The sequence below is a fragment of the Rutidosis leptorrhynchoides genome, chromosome 9 (assembly GCF_046630445.1).
Source record: "Rutidosis leptorrhynchoides isolate AG116_Rl617_1_P2 chromosome 9, CSIRO_AGI_Rlap_v1, whole genome shotgun sequence".
NCBI lineage: Eukaryota > Viridiplantae > Streptophyta > Magnoliopsida > Asterales > Asteraceae > Rutidosis > Rutidosis leptorrhynchoides.
The window spans coordinates 239,964,450-239,979,296 of record NC_092341.1 but is presented as its reverse complement, the minus strand read 5'-3'; positions in this window follow the sequence as shown (position 1 = coordinate 239,979,296).

The window sequence follows — 14,847 nt, the reverse complement described above, 5'->3', positions numbered from 1 at the left end:
CGGATGATTCTAAATCTTTGAGGTTAGATAACTTTAAGAATAATTCATGCTCTTAATTTCTAAACTAGGATTAGGTTTGCGTCAAACGAACACCTAGAACAAACGAATGAAATGAAAAGTTTCACTAACCTTAGATAAGTGCTATGACATTAGACACATCTATGAAAATCAATGCTAGATTATCACTCAAAGATATAAGTGTGACTCTAAAGGTAGGTACGTTTCTAGGATACTCTTTAGAAATCAAAACCTTACAAGGTCCAAATAGACATCCTAGCATGCTAAAGGAATAATCAAATGAAAAGTCCAACACAATGTGATTAATAGTTAAGAATGTCCTTGAATTAGAAACTATAACTAAACTATTTTAGAAACTATAACTAAACTATTTCAATTATCTAGTTTACTAATCACATCAAAAAGAAAAGAGAAGTTGCTAAAACTAATCATAATAAAAGAACCCACAAAGATTTTAATTGATTATGCGTGTATCATAAGAATGAATGCCAAGAATGCATATGGAAATGACTATTGATAGACTTAGGGGCTAGGGCATTCTTTTTTGGTCATGAATGAGAACTGGTAAAAAGTTTACAATACATTATTTGCTAAGAAGTATTAGAATGAAATCTTAATTATGCAAATAGATGTTCATGACTTGGTTATTGATCCAATTAACCATTTTCCTTGTGACAAGTTCTTTGAACTCATGGATGATAAGGTTGAAACTTGATAGAGAAACTTGAATGATTTATGGTACACTTTACACTCTAGGCTTAACTCTAGGCTTTCGCTCATTATACACTAGGAGTGAACTGCATAATCTTTGTTTTCTCTCTCACATATATGCTTTCATTGCTTGTTTGATTATGTGTGCAACATCTAATTGTCATAATGCACGATTATATGTTTGTATGTGTAAATCTACTTGTCATACTTGTATGCTTATATGATTTTCATGCATGACAACTTGAGTTCTCTCGTTGTAACTCATGTTGGTTGAAATCAATTTGTTAAATGTTACCCTACACACTTAAGGATCATTAACTTGCTAATTAAATTTTATTTGTGAGGGCATTGTGCTTAATATTTGCTACATCCAACATGCATTATGTTTTTCATCATGCTTATGTGCTTATATGCTTATGATTTATTAACTTGTTGAAAAATTGTGCTTGGATGTTTTTATGCTCATGATCTAATAGAACACTCCAAATTGTTAACTATGATAAATGGGAAATGTTAACTAGTTAGCATTATTCATAGTCAAGTTAACATATGTTGACATGATGATAATTGTCTTAGATCATAATTGTTGAATGCCTGATAAGTAATTTGATATTAGCTTGCTTCCATGAGTTTTGTGATTTCTTGTTACACTATATCACTTAAGTGCACTCTGGGGCTATATTTGAAAAGATAACTAAATAAGTAGTGATTTAACGTATATCGTATTTTGATATTATTTACGAGTTAAATTCCTACCCAATTTAGTTATTTGGATTATGAATATGCTCATCAATATTTATGCTATGGAACATGCCTTTATTTGATTATTATGATTACTTGCTTGCTATGCATGATTGCTACTTGTAGTGTGAATTCTAATTGAGCTTATTATGCATGATTGCTTATTTTGATGTGATATATGCTTACTATAATTATTCCTGAGTTCTATGTATGCATATATTTCTAACAATGCTTGTGAGACTTCAAACGCACTGTTATGCTCATCACCCAAGTATAGGAAAGTCCAAATATGTCACAATTTCGAGCCGCTAAAAGGATCTTTAGAGAAATCTAAAGGGTTCTATGCATCATGAATATCATATGCCTTGGAGATTCGGATAACGATGGATAGCTACTATATAGAAGAGTGGTGTATGTGCATTAGTTGGTTTATGCATAACCTCTTGGCTCTCAAAGGAATAAACACCTGTAGCTCTCTCTCTACTACCAAAGTTGAGTACATGGCAATTTAAAAATCATGTGCTCAAGGCTTATGGATGAAACAAACTTTCCTCGACTAAGGTACCACTTCTTCCGAAACTCATATATATGTACATCCTCTTGCTAAAATTGGACTAGTCAACCTAGTAAGTGATTACTTGAACACCAATTTAGCTTTGATCATTACATGATAAATGAAATATTAACATTCTCTATATGTTTAGGTTATACATATGTTCATCACTAAGTATACAAAGAGATATGCTCTTAGTTGAATAACTTGAAACTTAGTGTATGATTTTTCAGTGATAATTTATCATGTGGATAACGTTTCGACTTATCATATATGCCTTATTAATCACTATTGCTTGACATGTTATGCTTATGATATGTGTCATATGTATGCCATGCTTGTGTCCTTACATGCTTGTTGAAACTACTATGTTAGTATCTATAGTGTTGCATGATATAATTACGTGTGCTGCTCTTACTTGTTTTTTATGCTATTTTATATTTGCATTTTAACATGCTTGTTTGAACTTACTCTCTTTCATACATCTAAGCTTATAAATATGATTGTTATGCATGACTATTTTCTTGACAATGGATCTCATGTATATTAGCTTTTGCATGCTACTCTCACTTATGTTTTTACATTGTGTTATGTGCAATATGTATACCATGCTATGCTATATGGTTCTATATGCTTGTTTAAACGTACTTGCTTCTATACATGTCTGAAATTGGTAGAACTAGTAGAGTAATGTGGGTACTTAATGATAATGTTGCATGATATACTAAGGCTTCTGCTCACTACATGTTATATCGCACATTCATGCTATGTTATTCATTAACTCTGATATGTGGTGGTTCATACGCACTTTTGATCTTACATGCTATCTAACGATCATGTATATTGGTCAAAGTGCTCACTCCACTATCTTAGTTATCTATGACACACAATGATTCTTATGCTTGCTATATATTATTATGTGTGTGCACTAATCCTCTTTTCTATGAGTCTTATATTGCACATTCCAAGGGGGAGCTATATCTTCTACCGCTATGTAAGATTCAAGGGGGAACATTACTCTAGGGTGCGCTTAGTTCCAGGGGGAGCTAACCTTTTTGCTTCGACAAAAGGGGGAGAAAGTGTATGGTAAGTGATGTTAACACATTTGTTGTATTATACGCTTAAGCACACTTACAGAGGTTTGACATCATCAAAAAGGGGAAGAATGTTGGTTAGTGATCTAATAATAATATTCAAATCTTACCTATTTGTTTTGATGATGACACCAAGTCGTGTGTGCTTAAAACTGATGGAATTCAACATAACAACAAGTTCATAATGTTTATATAATCACAAAACCAATTTATGAGTATTAAGGTAAGCGGAAGCATTATTTCATTTATAAACAAGTGTATATGTTAAACCATTTTAGATTGAATTCCATGAAGACATCAAGTCTTGAAGCTATACTTACAAACTAAAGAGAAGGAATAAGAGATAATACCTCCTCAATATAGATTGAGGGCTGAAAATGGACAGCAATAGATGAAGAAGATGATGATGAAATCAAGCTTCTAACTTGAAGCCTCAAGTGTGCAATACCCCAAGCTATAACCCCAACACTCTTGCCTTTAGTTAGGATTTCTTTGACACTTGAATTGAGCTTGAAAAAAAAAATTAGAACCCCTTTATGACCAAAAAACCCCACGGCCAAACTGGACAGCAGCAAGCTCTTTGTGCAGTTTTTTTTAACTCTTTTATGTATATTTCACTTGAGAGAATAAGTCTTGCTTTGGTACATGAGTTGCCCATGCCTATATGGACTTGTGTAGCCTTAAAAGTAACAAAATAAGACATGCTTGTGAGTCTTGGAGACCCAAAATTCTGCACTCTCTATTTTATATAACAATGTAATTATATATATATAAAACATGTATATCTTTTATGTTACTCTTATATTTTATAAACCTTTTATAAAATATAACACAATATAATCATTTAAACTTATAAACAATTATATATAAATTATCCAAATAATTTATCTCAAGCGATATTATTTTAGAAAACCGATTTTCTAAAATCCAAGTGTCGCGTATTTATTTAACGATCCTACCGTTAAGATTAAATACTTGTAAAGTGTCGGTAAGCTTGTTATTGGGTATGACCCGACTTGGATCAACACATATTAGCCACGTTAATTTAATATGTCTCTCGGGCATACGAAATACCTTCAATCTCCCACTTGCACGAGAAACATAAGAAATTAATGCAAGTGATGGATACCACCTAACGACCGTCCATCACCCCCAATATGTTATGACTATGTACCATTCAATAACATCATCCCTTTCGAGTTCCCATCTCGAATATGAATAGGTGAATCTTTCATTTATCCTTTCATCCTAGATGTCATGTTAAATCCAAGGGATACAGAGTGATCACTCCCTTTTAGATTTAACTTTATCAGGCCTTAGACATCTAACTCTCAACGAATAAGAGGGACAAATTCCATCTTGACTACATACGTCCTAAATATACACCTTGCATTATACCTGAGCTCTTCCTTATGAACTACCATATTTCAGAATAGCGAAGGAAAGAATCAAGGCACAATACTTGGTAAATATCCGAACCCAATATGTATCTCAGGTCAGAGGATACAATGATATTCGCCTTTACTCAAGATTACATGTGATCAACCACAAAGGCTCCATTTAGTAAATCTTCATGGCGGGTCTTCCAATATTTTCATCCCACAAATATCTATGAACCTTGGTAGCAACCTTGCCCCACATTCAGTCCGTGAATGTATACCAATCCAAGTTCATAATAGTCTAAACCTCACACTTGTTCCCACGTATGTGATCGACTACGGAATTTAGAATAATTACTTATTCATGGATAAGATATGCAAAATAGGAACATGACTCAAAATAAATTAATACCATAATTATATTAATGAGTTTGAATAATTTCGTTCCGTTACAATACTTAAAACAGATCATGACCAATCACTAGAATATCGAAGCCCTAATGCACAAACATGTCCTGTATGTTTTGATCCATGTAAGAGCTTCGTGAGAGGATCCGCTATATTAAGATCTGTGTGAACTTTACGAATACATATCTTTCCCTTTTCAACTTCATCCCTTATGTAGTTGAATCTCCGCTCAATGTGACGGGTCTTTTGGTGAGCACGAGGTTCTTTGATTTGAGCAATCGCACCCTCGTTGCCACAAAAGATCTCAAGAGGGTCCTGAATGGAAGGGACTACTCCTAAGTCGTCGATGAATTTCTTCATCCATGCATGTAGTGACCCGAACTTTTCCATGTTTATATATATTAATTGAGATTGATATTTACATGATTAAATGTTTCCAACATGTTAAGCAATCAAACTTGTTAAGACTTGATTAATTGAAATATGTTTCATATAGACAATTGACCACCCAAGTTGACCGGTGATTCACGAACGTTAAAACTTGTAAAAACTATATGATGACATATATATGGATATATATATATATATATAGTTAAAATGATACTATGATAAGTAAACATATCATTAAGTATATTAACAATGAACTACATATGTAAAAACAAGACTACTAACTTAATGATTTTTAAACGAGACATATATGTAACGATTATCGTTGTAAAGACATTTAATGTATATATATATAATATTAAGAGATATTCATACATGATAATATCATGATAATATAATAATTTAAAATCTCATTTGATATTATAAACATTGGGTTAACAACATTTAACAAGATCGTTAACCTAAAGGTTTCAAAACAACACTTACATGTAACGACTAACGATGACTTAACGACTCAGTTAAAATGTATATACATGTAGTGTTTTAATATGTATTTATACACTTTTAAAAGACTTCAATACACTTATCAAAATACTTCTACTTAATAAAAATGCTTACAATTACATCCTCGTTCAGTTTCATCAACAATTCTACTCGTATGCACCCGTATTCGTACTCGTACAATACACAGCTTTTAGATGTATGTACTATTGGTATATACACTCCAATGATCAGCTCTTAGCAGCCCATGTGAGTCACCTAACACATGTGGGAACCATCATTTGGCAACTAGCATGAAATATCTCATAAAATTACAAAAATATGAGTAATCATTCATGACTTATTTACATGAAAACAAAATTACATATCCTTTATATCTAATCCATACACCAACGACCAAAAACACCTAAAAACACTTTCATTCTTCAATTTTATTCATCTAATTGATCTCTCTCAAGTTCTATCTTCAAGTTCTAAGTGTTCTTCATATATTCTACAAGTTCTAGTTACATAAAATCAAGAATACTTTCAAGTTTGCTAGCTCACTTCCAATCTTGTAAGGTGATCATCCAACCTCAAGAAATCTTTGTTTCTTACAGTAGGTTATCATTCTAATACAAGGTAATAATCATATTCAAACTTTGGTTCAATTTCTATAACTATAACAATCTTATTTCAAGTAATGATCTTACTTGAACTTGTTTTCGTGTCATGATTCTGCTTCAAGAACTTCGAGCCATCCAAGGATCCGTTGAAGCTAGATCCATTTTTCTCTTTTCCAGTAGGTTTATCCAAGGAACTTAAGGTAGTAATTATGTTCATAACATCATTCGATTCATATATATAAAGCTATCTTATTCGAAGGTTTAAACTTGTAATCACTAGAACATAGTTTAGTTAATTCTAAACTTGTTCGCAAACAAAAGTTAATCCTTCTAAATTGACTTTTAAAATCAACTAAACACATTTTCTATATCTATATGATATGCTAACTTAATGATTTAAAACCTGGAAACACGAAAAACACCGTAAAACCGGATTTACGCCGTCGTAGTAACACCGCGGACTGTTTTGGGTTAGTTAATTAAAAACTATGATAAACTTTGATTTAAAAGTTGTTATTCTGAGAAAATGATTTTTATTATGAACATGAAACTATATCCAAAAATTATGGTTAAACTCAAAGTGGAAGTATGTTTTCTAAAATGGTCATCTAGACGTCGTTCTTTCGACTGAAATGACTACCTTTACAAAAACAACTTGTAACTTATTTTTACGACTATAAACCTATACTTTTTCTGTTTAGATTCATAAAATAGAGTTCAATATAAAACCATAGCAATTTGATTCACTCAAAACGGATTAAAAATGAAGAAGTTATGGGTAAAACAAGATTGGATAATTTTTCTCATTTTAGCTACGTGAAAATTGGTAACAAATCTATTCCAACCATAACTTAATCAACTTGTATTGTATATTATGTAATCTTGAGATACCATAGACACGTATACAATGTTTCGACCTATCATGTTGACACATCTATATATATTTCGGAACAACCATAGACACTCTATATGTGAATGTTGGAGTTAGCTATACAGGGTTGAGGTTGATTTCAAAATATATATAGTTTGAGTTGTGATCAATACTGAGATACGTATACACTGGGTCGTGGATTGATTCAAGATAATATTTATCGATTTATTTCTGTACATCTAACTGTGGACAACTAGTTGTAGGTTACTAACGGGGACAGCTGACTTAATAAACTTAAAACATCAAAATATATTAAAAGTGTTGTAAATATATTTTGAACATACTTTGATATATATGTATATATTGTTATAGGTTCGTGAATCAACCAGTGGCCAAGTCTTACTTCCCGACGAAGTAAAAATCTGTGAAAGTGAGTTATAGTCCCACTTTTAAAATCTAATATTTTTGGGATGAGAATACATGCAGGTTTTATAAATGATTTACAAAATAGACACAAGTACGTGAAACTACATTCTATGGTTGAATTATCGAAATCGAATATGCCCCTTTTTATTAAGTCTGGTAATCTAAGAATTAGGGAACAGACACCCTAATTGACGCGAATCCTAAAGATAGATCTATTGGGCCTAACAAACCCCATCCAAAGTACCGGATGCTTTAGTACTTCGAAATTTATATCATATCCGAAGGGTGTCCCGGAATGATGGGGATATTTTTATATATGCATCTTGTTAATGTCGGTTACCAGGTGTTCACCATATGAATGATTTTTATCTCTATGTATGGGATGTGTATTGAAATATGAAATCTTGTGGTCTATTATTATGATTTGATATATATAGGTTAAACCTATAACTCACCAACATTTTTGTTGACGTTTTAAGCATGTTTATTCTCAGGTGATTATTAAGAGCTTCCGCTGTCGCATACTTAAATAAGGACGAGATTTGGAGTCCATGCTTGTATGATATTGTGTAAAAACTGCATTCAAGAAACTTATTTTGTTGTAACATATTTTTATTGTAAACCATTATGTAATGGTCGTGTGTAAACAGGATATTTTAGATTATCATTATTTGATAATCTACGTAAAGCTTTTTAAACCTTTATTGATGAAATAAAAGGTTATGGTTTGTTTTAAAATGAATGCAGTCTTTGAAAAACGTCTCATATAGAGGTCAAAACCTCGCAACGAAATCAATTAATATGGAACGTTTTTAATCAATAAGAACGGGACATTTCAATGCAGCTTCCTGAGCTGCCAATGAGGTGGAAATGTACTCCGACTCTGTAGTGAATAATGCAACAACATCCTGTTTTGAACTCTTCCAAGAGACCGCACCTCCATTTAATGTGAAGACATAACCGGACTGTGATCGAGAATCATCTCGATCAGTTTGGAAACTCCCGTCCACGTAACCCTTTACAGCAAGTTCCTCCTCACCAGATCCATATATTAGAAACATATCCTTAGTCCTCCTAAGGTATTTCAATATACTTTTAACCGCAATCCAATGACTATTTCCTGGGTTATTCTGGTACCTACTTGTCAAGCTTAGGGCGCATGACACATCCGGTCTAGTGCATATCATTGCATACATGATTGACCCAATAGCAGATGCATAAGGGACTCTCTTCATTCTCTCTAGTTCATCCTTAGTGGTAGGGCACTGAGATGAACTGAGAGGCGTTCCTCTTTGAATAGGTACCAAACCACTCTTAGAGTTCTCCATCTTGAACCTTTTCAAGACCTTTTCAATGTATGCACTTTGATTCAAACCTATCAGTTTCTTAGATCTGTTCCTGTAGATCCCAATCCCCAAAACGTATTGTGATTCTCCAAGATCCTTAATGGAGAAGCATTTACTTAGCCAAGTTTTAACTCCTTGCATTGCCGGAATATCATTTCCAAATAACAATATTTCATCCACATATAGTACAAGGAACATGATAGTGCTCCCACTAGCTTTCTTATATACACAAGCTTCATCACCATTTTTAATGAAGCCAATTTTCTCGGCTTCCTCATTAAAACGATGATTCCACATTCTAGACGCTTGTTTCAATCCGTAGATTGACTTCTTTAACTTGCATACCTTTTTAGGATATTTTGGATCAACAAAACCTTCAGGCTGAACCATATAGACATCTTCCACAAGATATCCATTTAGGAAAGCGGTCTTGACATCCATTTGCCATATTTCATAATCATAATGAGCAGCAATGGCAAATAATATCCTAATAGACTTTAGCATTGCCACGGGCGAAAAAGTTTCATCATAGTCAACCCCTTGAGTTTGAGTGAAACCTTTTGCTACAAGTCTAGCTTTATATGTATCCAAGTTTCCATGTATGTTGGTTTTCATTTTGAAAAGCCATTTACAATCAACTAGCCTTGAGCCAGTAGGTTGTACAACCAGTTCCCAAACTTGGTTGTCATACTTGGCTTCCTGCCATATATCCTTATCAATCCTTGATAAAGCATCTTGGTAGTTTGTTGGTTCATCCAAATCAACCACATAGCAACCATCCATGAGAAACCCATATCTCTCAGGAGGATTACTAATCCTACCAGATCTGCGAACGTCTTGTGTATTTTGATCATCCATTTGATCACTCTCAACATTTTCATGTTGAGTGCTAGTGTCAACCAATTGTGTATCATCTACTTGATCTTGAACCTCTTCAAGATCTATCTTCCTTTCACTATCACCTTCCATTAGGAACTTAGTTTCAAGGAATTCAGCCTTCCGAGCAACAAATACATTCTGTTCGGAAGGATCATAAAAATAATATCCCATATTATCCTTGGGATATCCTATGAAGATACACTTTGTGGATCGAGCATTTAACTTATTAGGGACGTAATGCTTAGGATAAGCTTCACATCCCCATACCTTTAAGTATGATAGAGATGGAGGTTTTCCAAACCACATCTCATGAGGAGTTCGTTCCACTTTCTTGGTTGGGGCCATATTTAAAATACGAGCCGCGGAGCATAGACAATAACCCCAAAATGATAGAGGTAATGAGCTTCTAGCCATCATACATCAAACCATATCCATTAGGGTTCGGTTCCTCCTTTCGGAAACTCCATTAAGTTGGGGTGTTCCAGGAGGAGTGAGTTGCGAGATAATCCCACAACTTTTAAGATGATCTTGGAAGGCATCGCTTAGGTATTCACCTCCTCTATCGGTACGAAGTACCTTGATTATCTTATTGAGTTGATTTTGTACTTCGTTTTGATATTCCTTGAATGCTTCAAAAGTTTCGTCCTTATGTCTTAACAGGTAGACATATCCGAAATGACTAAAGTCATCAATGAAAGTAACGAAGTATCTTTCACCATTCCTAGTTATGGGCTTAAAGGGTCCACATACATCCGAATGTATTAATCCCAATAAGTCCTTAGCCCTTTCGTAGGTCCCTTTGAAAGGTGCTTTAGTCATTTTGCCTTGTAAACAAGATTCACATACATCAAACGAGTCTAGTTCATTTGATTTCAAAAGGCCATTCTTTTGAAGTGTATGCATTCGATTCTTGTTTATGTGACCAAGGCGACAATGCCATAAGTAGGAATCACTCAAATCCCTTTTGAGTTTCTTGGTGCTAGTATGGTATATTGAGCTACTAGATGATGTGTCATCATGAACCAATTCATAAATTCCATTTGAAGACGAAGCCTTAAAATAGAATACATTATCTAAATAAACGTGGATATCATCATTAACAAAATTAAGATAAAAACCACATTGTTTTAAACGGGAAACTGAAATAATGTTTCGACATAAATCCGGTGCATACAAAACATTGTTCAAAATAAGTTCCAAATCACTTGGAAGCTTTAATACAAAGTCTCCTTGAGCCTTCACTTGCACTTTGGCTCCATTACCCATAAAGAGACTTGATGTTCCCGTTTGCTTGCTACTTCTTTTGAACCCCTGCAAAGAATTGCAAATGTGAGTTCCACATCCAGTGTCTAATACCCATGTATTAGAAGAAGTAATACTAAGCTCTATATATACCATATATATATTACCTGAGGTTTACCCCACATCCCTCTTTTCCTTCAACTCCTTAAGGTAGACCGGGCAGTTGCGTTTCCAGTGACCCATTTCACCGCAACCGAAGCACGGGTCTTCCTTGGGGTTTGCTTGTCCGGCAACCTTTTGCTTCTTGTTCTTGTGTTTGGTTGGGGTAACCATCCTCCCCTTTCCCTTGCCTTGATGGGCGGGTCCTTTACTCTTAGCCGCCTTTGGCTTAGAGGTGTTGTTACCTTTGGACCCACCATCATTGATCATTAGCACGGGTGAAGCCCTCTTACCCATGCTAGTTTCCGCCGTCCTAAGCATGCCATGAAGTTCGCCAATGGTCTTATCCATCCCATTCATATTGTAATTAATTACAAATTGGTCAAACCTCTTTGACAAGGAGTTTAGGATAAGATTCGTGGCTAGCTCATTAGATATGTTGAGATTAAGACGGTTTGCGCGATCAATGAGGCTTTTCATCTTAAGGACATAAGATGAAACGGATTGGGAGTCGTCCATACGACATGCATGAAGCGCTCGAACGGTCTCGAAGCGCTCGACACGTGCTTGTTGAAGGAACATCTCCTTCAATTGCGTGATCATGTAGTATGCAGTATGATGCTCGAAATCCTTTTGGAGTTCGGGTATCATAGTCCCAAGCATTAGGCAAGCGACTTGCAACGAATCGGCGCAATACTTATCCCAATAAGCCATGCCTTCCGTATCATCCTCGTCAGGTTGATCGGGAATGGGGTCTTCCAACACATACGCCTTATCCTCAAGTTTGAGGACAATCCTAAGATTGCGGAACCAATCCATAAAGTTCGTATGGTTGAGTTTGTATTTCTCGAGGAGAGACCTTAACGATAGGTTGTTCAAGTTAATAGGTGCATTTTGCATGTTGTTGTTATTGGCGGCCATCTACAAAATTTAACAAAGTTCATTTAAGTATCGATTTTAAATTTAATAAACAATACCCTTTTAAATTTTAATTGACTTATTAAATATTAGAATCCAACGGTAAATCAAATTTCGATTAGGTGACCTTTATCCCGTTACTTGATTTAGCTAGGTAGTCATTTATATGAAAATTGCAATCCTTTTGCAACTTCTAAATTATGGGATCATGCAATCCTTTTGCATGGCATATTTATCCCATCAACGCCTATTTGTTCCTCATGCTTCGGTGACCCTAAGTTCATGATTCCCAAATCAAGTCATCCTACTTGTGTAAACATGTAAAATTAACATACAAGTGGTTAGGTGACCTTTATCCCACAAGCATGCGAATTTTACCTTAACCATATTAGTTAGCTCATAACGGTTAGGTGACCTTTATCCCATTATGAGTTCCCTACTATGTTTAAGTGTCCCACAAAAGGATGGCGTTAAACTTGTTTACCTTGTTTTAGTTTTAAAGGGGTTTTTCGGCTTTCTTAATTCTAGTTTAAGAAAACATATTGCCATACACCAACATGCATTTGGTGTATAGTACATTATGAAAAACCTATTTTCATGTTTTGTAATTTAGCCAATTACATGATATAAACCATTTTATATGTGATCATTTTCTTGTTCTTAATAACCATTTATTAAGGTCTTTAGCCACTTTTAATTTAACCAATTAAATTTGTCGTTTTGCATGTTGTTAACTATTTTTAATTTAACCAATTAAATGTAGTTTTGCTTGTTGTTAACTTGTGTGATAACTTGTAGTAATCAAACATACAAACCATAATCAAACAACACAACCATGCATGCAAAACAATTATGTTCACAATCAAGCCTTTTGGTAAGCATTTTGTTTAGCCGAAAACAAAATGCCACCGGGTAATGGGTCATAACACAAAGTAGGAGATTTTACCACTCCCACTTAATCTTGCATCCAAGTAGATTCTTCTTGTATTCTTCCTTTGACTCCATCTTTTGCATCTTCATTTTTACAAAATTATATCCTAATACACTTTTCTATAAAGTGAAATACAACCTAATCTATTTTACATACCATATATAAAATAAATTACATAACCAAAATAATAATATTACAAACCAAATTGAATGAATATTACAACCACATGAATGAATTAATATTACATACCAAATGAATTATTAATAATCATCCAAACATGCAACCATTCAAACAAAAGGTCAAGGCTTGATTGTGAACTTCAACATACAACAAAATGACCAAAATGGAAGAACCAAACCCATTTTTTTGGAGCTTCCAAATTCGGCCAAAAATCAAACCCACCCAAAACCAAGAATATTTGCATTCTATTTTCATGCATGTACATAAAATGCAAAGTTATGGTGAGTTCAAAAACCATCTCGAAGCATATTTCAAGACTTCGGCTCTAGATACCATTGATGGAATTCAACATAACAACAAGTTCATAATGTTTATATAATCACAAAACCAATTTATGAGTATTAAGGTAAGCGGAAGCATTATTTCATTTATAAACAAGTGTATATGTTAAACCATTTTAGATTGAATTCCATGAAGACATCAAGTCTTGAAGCTATACTTACAAACTAAAGAGAAGGAATAAGAGATAATACCTCCTCAATATAGATTGAGGGCTAAAAATGGACAGCAATAGATGAAGATGATGATGATGAAATCAAGCTTCTAACTTGAAGCCTCAAGTGTGCAATACCCCAAGCTATAACCCCAACACTCTTGCCTTTAGTTAGGATTTCTTTGACACTTGAATTGAGCTTGAAAAAAAAAATTAGAACCCCTTTATGACCAAAAAAAACCCCACGGCCAAACTGGACAGCAGCAAGCTCTTTGTGCAGTTTTTTTTAAACTCTTTTATGTATATTTCACTTGAGAGAATAAGTCTTGCTTTGGTACATGAGTTGCCCATGCCTATATGGACTTGTGTAGCCTTAAAAGTAACAAAATAAGACATGCTTGTGAGTCTTGGAGACCCAAAATTCTGCACTCTCTATTTTATATAACAATGTAATTATATATATATAAACTTGATATATATATATATATATATATATATATATATATATATATATATATATATATATATATATATATATATATATATATATATATATATATATATATAAAACATGTATATCTTTTATGTTACTCTTATATTTTATAAACCTTTTATAAAATATAACACAATATAATCATTTAAACTTATAAACAATTATATATAAATTATCCAAATAATTTATCTCAAGTGATATTATTTTAGAAAACCGATTTTCTAAAATCCAAGTGTCGCGTATTTATTTAACGATCCAACCGTTAAGATTAAATACTTGTAAAGTGTCGGTAAGCTTGTTATTGGGTATGACCCGACTTGGATCAAAACATATTAGCCACGTTAATTTAATATGTCTCTAGGGCATACGAAATACCTTCAAAAACAACATAAAGTACAACACAAGTTCATGAGCCTACACAATCTGTAGCAAACAATCAATACAAAAAACCGTTAAGTCAAAAGAGTCATTTAAAAAATACCGAAGGTGCACGGCTGGGTCCATGGTCGACC